Raw genomic sequence first — 9430 nt, 5'->3', positions numbered from 1 at the left:
CCGGCCGGGCCGGTCGGGTGGGTGCGGAGGGCGGGCGCGCGCGCGCGCGCGGGGCCCCGAGCCGGGTCCGAGCGCCCGGTGCGGGCCATGGAGGGTCTGCGGCGGGGCCTATCTCGCTGGAAGCGCTACCACATCAAGGTGCACCTGGCGGACGAGGCGCTGCTGCTGCCGCTCACTGTGCGGCCGCGGGACACGCTCAGCGACCTGCGCGCCCAGCTCGTGGGCCAGGGAGTGAGCTCCTGGAAGCGCACCTTCTACTACAACGCGCGGCGGCTGGACGACCACCAGACGGTGCGCGACGTGCGCCTACAGGACGGCTCGGTGCTGCTGCTCGTCAGCGACCCCAGGTGCCCGGGGGCTGGGGCGGCGACCTGGGAACTGGGGCGGGGGCCTGGGGGCGGGGGTCAGGTGGCCCTGGCTGGAGTTCCGGGTGAGGGGTGAGTCAGGCCTATGGGGGAGATGGCAAGGAACTGAGAGCCTGGCTGGCTCCCGGGTTGGGTGGGAGATGGGTCAGGATGGATGGGGCCTGGGGGGCACTACTGGGCCTGGCTGGGGTCCTGGCTGGGGGTGCTAGGAGAAGACAGCAGGGCACCCCAGGGCCTGGCTGGCATCGCCAGTGCGGTGGGAAGTTGGGAAGTGGGTCAGGCTGGGGGGAGGCGAGGAGAGAGCTTGGCTGGGATGGGGTGGAGTGGGATGGTGGTTGCTGGGGAGGGTGGACTAGGGGCCCTTCTCGCCCCTGTGTTTGCCGCCCCCCATTCTCCTCTCCAGGCACTGGCTATTGTGGGAACCTGCTGGGAAGGAAGGATGCAGGGAGCCAGGTGCCAAGAAGGGTCAGGAGGGCTGCTCGATTTTCCCTGCGGGCTTTCTTCTTTATCACTCTGTCTGCCTCTCTGAAGCCTCCCCTGCATTTCTCTTGATCTCTGTTTTCCGTCAGTCCCTCTCTGGGGGATGCTGTCCCTGTTAAATTTCGTTTCCTTTCCTTCTTTCTCTCTCTGTCTCTCTGTTTCTCTGTGTCTCTATTCATTTCTGTCTCTGCTGTTTTTCTCTATGTATGTATGTCTCTCTTCCTTCTCTCTTCATCCATTTCCGCCCACTACTCCTGCCTTCCCCACAAACTCCTGCTGCCCTTGCTGCCCATGCTCCCATCTGGTCATCTGGGGATATCCAGAGAGGTCCCCTGGCCAAGGTGACCTGAGATGAGTGGGTCTCCCAATTCAAGGAGGGTGGGGGTTGGGCAGAAGGGCCAGGGGAACAACACATGCAGAGCCCTCGGGCAGCTTTGGGAAGTGGTGAAGGCTGATGCTTGGCTAGATGGACAATGAGATGGAGGAGATGGGCAGTGGCTGGTCCCAGAGCCCAGGATAGACATGCTGGATGGGGGAGGAACTGGAACTTTCTGTGTAATCTTGGAGTTTATGTGGGTTATGCTTGCTGGGCCCCTAGAGGCTTGATCCACAAAGCCCGGGGTGGCTTTTTGAAAATATTTATTTGACCACACTGGGTCTTAGTTGCAGCACTTGAGATCTTTGATTTTCACTGTGACATGCATGATCTTTCAGTTGCAGCATGCAAACTCTTAGTTGTAGCATGTGGGATCAAGTTCCCTGACCAGGGATCGAACCCAGGCCCCCTGCATTGGGAGCTCAGAGTTTTAGCCACTGGACCATCAGGGAAGTCCCTGGGGGATATTTTGAGAGCAGTGGTCTAAGATGACAGTCCTGAAGGCTCAAGATGCAGTAGGAGGGCTTGCCTCTCCAGGACCTCTCAAGGGAGGGTCTCGGGGTAGGAGGAGATGGGGGTGGGCTGGGAGAGGATGTTCCTGGCAGTGGCCAGTCAAAGCCCAGCGGCTGAATGATGCACAAATGCCCACACAATCAATGTTAAATATACAATAAGCATTCATTAATTGCCTACTGTATGCCAGGTCATGTGCTGGGCACTGGCATTCAGCAGGGACCCAGACTAGGCTTGCCCTCATGGAGTCCAGTCAGTCTAGTGGGAGAGACAGACAAGGAACCAAATAAATATGTGATAAAACATCGGGCTGTAATAAGGGCTGTGGAAAGTTGCAGGAAGGTCAAGAGTGATGGAAGTGTTGCTGCCTTATCAAGAGTGGCCAGGGAAGGTGTCTCAGAGAAGGTGACATTTCAGAGTACCATGTGAAGGAGCTGATTAAACAGGGAACAAGAGTAGGCAGGAGGGTGTTCCAGGCAGAGGGCACAACATATGCAAATGCCCTCGGGCAGGACCTGGTGTGTTTGGAGGAACAGTGAGGAGCCTCCTGTGTCTGGGGCAGAGTGAGCGAGGGGGAGAGAGGGAGGAGGGGAGGGCAAGGAGGGGCTGGGGCAGGTCATGCAGGACCTTGTGGGCCATGGAGAGGAGGGAGATGGGAGCCCTGGAGGGCTATGGGCAGAGAAGGGAGTGTGGCCTGACCTAGGTGCTCACAGGCGCCCTCTGCAGGAAGGATAGACTGGTGGAGGGGGGAGGTCTGGGGATGGAGAGTGATGGTGGCAGCTGAACTAAGACAGAATCAACTTGCTGCTCCTCCAACTCTCTAGGTGTGGTCCTACCTCAGGGCCTTTGCACTGCTATTCCCTCTACCTGGAATGCTTTCCACTTCCCTCCCTCAGCTCCTTCAGGCCTTAGTTCAGTGTAGACTATCCTCAGTGTAATCTTATCCTGTACACTTATCCTCAGTGTAATTTTCCCTGACCACCTGTTTCAAACTGCATCCCACCAACACCTGCTTTATCTTTCTCCCTGGAACTGACTTGTCTATATTTCACTGATTATTTTTGCTAATATTTTACTAATTCTTTTCACCCCATCTCCCCCACTAAACTGTAAACTCTGTGAGGGCATTGTTATCCATCTTATTCACTGCTGTCTTCCCAGTTCAATGCCTGGCACACAGTAGGTGCTCAACAAATGTTTATTGACTGTATGATCTCTGGAGGTGAGGAAGAGGATGCCCAGAACATCTTCCTGGAGTCCTAGTGGCTCCTGGAAGCAAGAGAGAGAATCTCTAGGGTGGAAGCAAGTCATGGCAGATACAGAACGATGCACTGGCTGGATACCAAGCAAACCAGGAGGACTTAAGTGCCAAGGTAAGGGCTACATTGGCCTGTAACCTGTGTCTTTCTGTCTCCCTCCTGCAGGTAGCCTGGGTTGGAGGACCCGGAGCCATGGCCAAGGGGACCAAAGGTGCTGGCTGAAGGAGCAGGCTGGGATGGGGAGGGAAACCTCCTGGGAGCCTTGACCTCACTCAGGGTAAGCCTCTCTAGTACTTTGGACATGAAAGGGACCTTGGAGATAATGGAGACCATAGATGGGTAAACTGAGGCCCAGAGATGGAAAGGAACTCATCTCTGATGACCATCACCCCTCTCCATATTCCTACACTTCTAGACCCTGGGGTAGGGTCACTGGCCTCATTCTCACTTCCCTTTGAACTAACACGTGGCCCTGAGTAATTCTGCCCTGACTTGCTGTGTGTCCTTGGGCAAATTGCTCATGTGCTCTGGGTTCTGTTACTCCCACTCCTACCATTGAAAGAGTGGGCTTTAGTTGGCATGTTTGGTGTAGTTGCACTCTTTGCCTGCAATTCCTGTGACTGCCACCAGGTGGCTCCAAGTGCCAAGCTCCCCTGGCTACCAGGGTGATGGAAGGGGAGGAGCTGGTGGCAGGTTTTAGGGGAAAGGTAAGAAGGAAGACTGGTCAGAGAGCTGGTCTTTCATCCTCTTATTGGGGCCTGGATTGAAATTGTCTTATTCCCTCCCTTCTGCTGTTCCAAGGTTCTGGCCTCCCAGGATAGATGGTGAAACACTGGCCTGCCCAGCTGCTGCCCACCACCTGGGACCTTTCTGACGGAGCCCTAGTCCTTGCCACCGACTGAGGACATTGCTGCTCCAGGCCAGCCAGCCTTCCAGTTGTGCTGTGTGATCCTGAGGCCATGGCTCCCACTTTGGAGCTTCAAGTGCCCAGGGGGATCCACAGTGTCATCTTGGGAGGCAGCCGGAGGATGTCACATGTGGCAAAGCATGGAGCGGACAGGAGGGGAGCTTGTGGGCCTCACCAGCTCCTGCCTTGAACATTCTCTCAGGCATGCCTCTGCCCAAGCTATGCCCCTTGCTGGAAGCACTTTTCGCACCCCTGTCTTCAGCTCCAGGACACCAGGGATTGCAGCCTCCTCCAGGAAATCTTGGATTTCCTTCTTCCCAGCCAGTGAGCACCTTGTCCTCTTTGGGGCCCCCACAGTCCCCCTCTACTGTGAACAGCTCAGCTGGTGATTACTCACGAAATCTCAAATGACTGAAGGTGGAGACTGGGGCACCCCAGCCCTCTCTCAGCACTCCAGGGTCACACTGTGCCCCTCCCCCAACCTCTCCGCAAGCTGTACCCATGCCCGCTGCCTTGTCGGCCTCCTTCACTTGCAGCACAGGCTCTTCTGGTTGAATGGGTGGGGGTTGGGGGTGGGGGGTCTGTGCCTGGCAGAGTGCTGAGACATTGATGATAATCATGGAGGTGATCTGGACCATTCCAGGCAGTGTGTTGTAGGAATTCTGGGTACAAGACCCTCTGGGTGGGGAATTCCCTGTGGTCCAGTGGTTAGGACTCTGCTTCTGCTGTGCTTCTGGCCAGGGTTCAATCCCTGGTTGGGGAATTAAGATCCCGCAAGCTGCGGTGTGGGGACAGAAAAAAAGAAAAGGCCCTCCAAGCAGAACACGGGAACTCCACTGTATTTCTGATCTTTGGCGGCAGGGCATCGGGTCCTCTGTGCAGTCCACCCACCACCCGGGGTAGCCCATTCACACGCACCCTAGACGGCTGCATTCAAGCCCTGGGTGCTGGCGTCACAGGGCAGAGGCTCAGGGGTCTGGGAAGAAATAATGTTTTAATTAAGAGTTTTGTTGGCTGCAGGGCCCAGAGTAGGGACAGATGGGTAATAAATCGTGGCCATGGGGAGAGTAGCGCTCAGATCGGACTTTTTCTTCCACTGTGTGGGGACAGCACCAGGCCTGCGGGGCTCCACTAGCCTCCCCTCAGACGCCTCTCCGGGGCTGGTGTTCCTTCTGCTGGGGCCAGGCAGCTCAGGGCCCTGCTCCTGCCTGCTTTCAGCCTCAGTGGGTCACCCAAACGCTGAGGGACCTGCCCACTCCCCATCCCTCACCCCCACCCCCAGGACCCAGCGGGAAAGTGGGGCTTTTAATAGTCATCCCAGCTCCATTCTTTGGTTCTCACTATGTCCCAAGGTCTGTGCTTGGCCTCCACTTACTCTAGTCTGCCAACTGAAAGGATAGTCAGTGGTGGTGAGGATTATGACCCATTTTACAGATGGAGCATCCAAGGTCACCCCATTCCCCTCGGGTCTGCTGCCCTGGCCATCCTTGAACTAAAGGGTCCCCAGCCCATGCCCCTGATAGAAGAAGGGGGAGAGTTTCCTGCTTCTTGGCTGAGGTGGGGGTGGGAGAAAGCATTTTCAGGCCTTTTTTGACATTTAACAAACAGAATGCAGCTTGCATGCAAATCACATGCAAATCACCACTCATTTCTTAATCCTCGACAGCTCCACCGTGTTCTAAAATAATAATCTTGGACCTGTCTCTTGGTATTGGCCTGGAGGAGGAGTGCAAGTTTTTTCCCTTCCATTGCTCTCTCTTCCTTTCTTCCTGTTATCGCTTTACTGCCTTCACAGTGTTTGTTGGAGTCCTCCCAGTCCTGAGATGAATACAAACAGCAAAAGTGGCTTCTGACATTCCCACTTTCCAGATGGGAAAACTGAGGCACAGAGAGGGCCAAGCCTGGCCTGAGATCCCAGCACCACTTGTGGAAAGCATCCCCACCAAGTGCTGCCATAGACCAAAGTGGACAGTATCTGTGACCCAAGGAGGAGAGATAACAGTGGTTGGAACAGGCCTAATACAGCTGGGAGGAGCCAGGGGGAATTCTCCTTGGGTTTCTTGGCCTTGAATGGCAGTCTGCTTGGATCTGGAGAAATCTGACATCTACTGATTTTACTCCTCAAGTCATTTCTCCTGCTATGCCATCATCATGTTCTTTGAATTTGGGCCACAGCCTCTCTGCTCAGTTTGCATGCCTTACTGTTTCTATTTGCAAACTCCTCTTCATCCTTCAAAGTCCCAGCTCCCATGCCCCCTTTGTCATGCAGCCATTTCTGATCCGTCTGAGGTCTGATCTTTCTCTCTGGTCCAACCCTGACCCTTTTGTGTACACTCTGGATTGTTCCCAGCACTTTTCTGATTATTATTTTTTGTTTTTGGTTGCACTGGGTCCTAATGGCTGTGCTCAGGCTTTCTCTAGTTGTGGTGAATGGACACCGCTCTGTTGCGGTTCACAGGCTTCTTACTACGGTGTCTTCTCTTGTTGTGGAGCACAGGCTCTAGGCACACAGGTGTCAGTAGCTGTGGCACATTAGCTTAGTTGCTCTGCAGCATGTGGAATCTTCCTGGCCCAGGGATTGAACCTATATCCCCTGCATTGGCAGGTGGATTCTTATCCACTGTGCCACCAGGGAAGTCGCACACTTACCTGATTTATACACACCTCCAGACTTGTATATTCTGCCCAGGATGTGCTTTCGGGTCTTTTTCACCTGACGTATTCCTACATTTTCAAGGTCCTGGCACTAACGCCCAACCTCCACTGGGTTCAACAGCCCTCTCCCAGTTGGCCTCTGGGTCCTATAGCCTCCCACCTGGCTCGCTCCTGACCCACAGAACGGGGAGGTCTGTGTGTCCTCCCAGTCTTAGGAGTCACCTCTGGGGCTCCAGGATCACTCAGGTTGGGACTAGGTACAGAGGGACTAAATTGAGTGTGTTTAGAATAAAAGATTAAGTGTTTGGACACACAGCCAAGTTCAATCTCCCTAACTTGGTCTTGAGCTTTACCCTCCATCGACAGTTCAGCCCTAAGCACGTCCTTTTCTCTTCCCTCTTCACTCATCTCCAGGAATGCTTTTTCCTTGACTCCTATTCTGGGTGACCCCAAGCCAGCCCCCTCCCATCTCTGGGCTGTGAAAATAGGGGAAGCCTGGTCCCCCCTCAGGGCCTCTCAGGTTCCTGGCTCCACCCCAGGAGCAAGTTTGGGCTGTGAGGAGTTTCGGGTGAGACTTGGCAGTCACCATCTCTCGCTGGGGCCCGCGGCTTCCGGGGGAGGGGCCACCTCCCGCTTTGGCTGCCCACTTGCTTTGTGCTCCCAGAAGTTGGAGGGGAATTTTCCTGGGTGGCAGGTAAACCCAGGTGGTTCCCAGAGGAGGCATCTGTGGCTCAGCCAGAAACTGCAGGTGCCCGGACTTCCCACTTCAGTTCTGCTCTGCCTTCCTCCCTTCCTCCTCCTTCTCTCTCTCTCTGGGACTCCCGAATGGATTCTGGCATTACCTAACTTTGTCCATTACTTCACCAGGCATTTGTTGAGCATGCTGTGTGTGCCTGGTCTTGTGCTGGCTGCTGGAGATACCAACACAGAGCTTGCTTTGGCTGCCTTAGATGGCCAGGCAGGCTGTTCACTGCACAAAAACATCCAGCTGGGGTGAGAGGGCCTCAGGAAGGGGAATCTTTTTGAAATTCACGCAAAGTGTCCTATACCACTGAGTGGTGGTCCTGACCCTGCTGCCTCCCTGCCTGCCCCCACCTGTGTCTTCATCCACTCAGTGTCTTCTGCACGTATCTGCCTCCCATTTATCACTTCTTTCTCTCTGTGTCTCTTGATCTCTGCCTCTCCACTATCTCATTCTGAGTCTGTTTGTCTCCATTGCTGTCTCTGTCTCTCTCCGTGTCCCTGGCAGTTTCTCTGTCTCTTTCTCTCTCCATATTCCTGTATTTGTCTCTCGTATCCACTCTCAGAAAGGATATCCTTTCCTGCCGATCCTCTGAGCACAACCTCAGGGGTGTTTCCCAAAGCCGCTGGGACTGCCCATTCTGTAATTGTGAACGAAGTACCTCCAGTTTGCAGGCACTGAGGACAGCATGGTGACCAGGACACCCAGCTGTTGGCCGTCTTGGAGTTACAGATCCAGCAGAGGAGACAGAAGCCGCAGGGCGGTGCTCCTGGGACCCTGGAAACCCCTCCTCTGAGCTTCCCCCCAGTCTTCTTCTGAATGACCTCGGGTGGTCCTTTTTCCTCTGTGGGCCTCAGTCTCCAAACCTGCCCAAGGAGGGAGGGAGGTGTTTAAGGTGGCTGGGCCAGAAGCTGCTTGCACAGTCCGGGCTGTCTGTAGGCAGAGAGGTCCTGACTCATCCCCAAGCCAAAATGGGTTTGAAAGAATCCTCTAACGGAAAAACAGTTCTAAGAAAAAAGAAAACAAAAAGTCACGGTCAGCTGCCCAGGCTGCTCTCTGACTCACCTGGGGTGGAAGCAGCCTCACTGCCATCCCCTGGAACATCAGAGAAACTTCCCGCCTCTTCCCCTGATGGCCCCTGGCTGCTGTTGGCCTCACTGTGACAGCTCCAGACCTGGGACTGACCTCACGCTTGTGCTGTGAGCTCCAGTCCCACTTAACCACCTTGCTGACCTCTGAGTGGGAGAAACTCTTTCTGGCCACGGGACCTTTGCATGTGCTGTTTCTGCATTTGGAAGACCCTCTCCCCACCTCTCACCTTTCACTCTCCGCTTTGCAGGTTCAATGTCGCTTCCTTGGGGAGGCTCTGAACAACCCCGTCCCCTTGGTTTTGCATTCACAAAGTATCCTGTTCTCTTGCCTTTGTAGCATTAATTATTTATATTATTATTCATTCAATGTGTTATTTTCCCCACTAGCCTCTGGGCACCAAGAAAGCTGGGATGAGGTCTGGTCTGGTCACTGCTGGATTGTGCAGCATTTAATAACCCAGAGTAAGGGAGTGGGAGCCAAGGACACCCTCCCTTCTCAGGCTCCATAAGGGTCCCCCGCCCTGGTTTCTGCCACCACTGGGCCTAGCTCCAGGTGGCTGCAGGGCACAGAGCCTGGGGATTGGGATTCCAGGCACTCTGGCTCCTGCCACTTTGATAAATGGGGGAAATTCAGAATTAATTATTGACTGCTGCACCGAGCTGGCCTGATCCGGACAGATAAAGAGTGTCCTCACTGTCGCGGCTGCCCAGCACTTCTCGGGAGTTTATTAGAGGTTAGGAGGCGGCTGGCCGAGGGGGAGAAGCCCAGAAGGCACTGGAGCGAAATGGAGCTGGTTTGCAAAGCCTGGCTCTGCCAGGCCACTTCGAAAGGCCGCAGCGATCCACGGATCTCATTGCCCCTGGGGGAGGTCGGATAGGACCTTGCGGGGCAGAGGGGAGAACTTGGGCTTTTACACGGAGGGAGGCGGGACCCTGGAGGGCTGTGCGCGGAGGAGGGGCGGGGCCTGACTCAGGTGCTCACAGGCGCCCTCCAGTGGCTGCTTCTGGGAGGGCCGACTGTGGGGGCTGAGTTTGGGAGCCA

The 9430-nt window shown here is 55.1% G+C and overlaps 1 long non-coding RNA gene across 1 annotated transcript; it reads left to right on the top strand.

Annotated features, from left to right (window-relative positions):
* The first annotated feature begins 112 nt into the window (after positions 1 to 112).
* On the top strand, positions 113 to 8750 carry LOC120864853. Its single transcript, XR_005721243.1, has 3 exons — positions 113 to 347; positions 3159 to 3270; positions 3795 to 8750. It is a non-coding gene; the product is annotated as an uncharacterized LOC120864853 (long non-coding RNA).
* Positions 8751 to 9430: the final 680 nt, after the last annotated feature.

The sequence above is a fragment of the Oryx dammah genome, unplaced genomic scaffold (genome assembly GCF_014754425.2).
Source record: "Oryx dammah isolate SB20612 unplaced genomic scaffold, SCBI_Odam_1.1 HiC_scaffold_5, whole genome shotgun sequence".
NCBI classification, from domain to species: Eukaryota; Metazoa; Chordata; class Mammalia; order Artiodactyla; family Bovidae; genus Oryx; species Oryx dammah.
The sequence above is the reverse complement of the archived record's forward strand: the minus strand, read 5'-3'. Positions and strand labels throughout refer to the sequence as shown.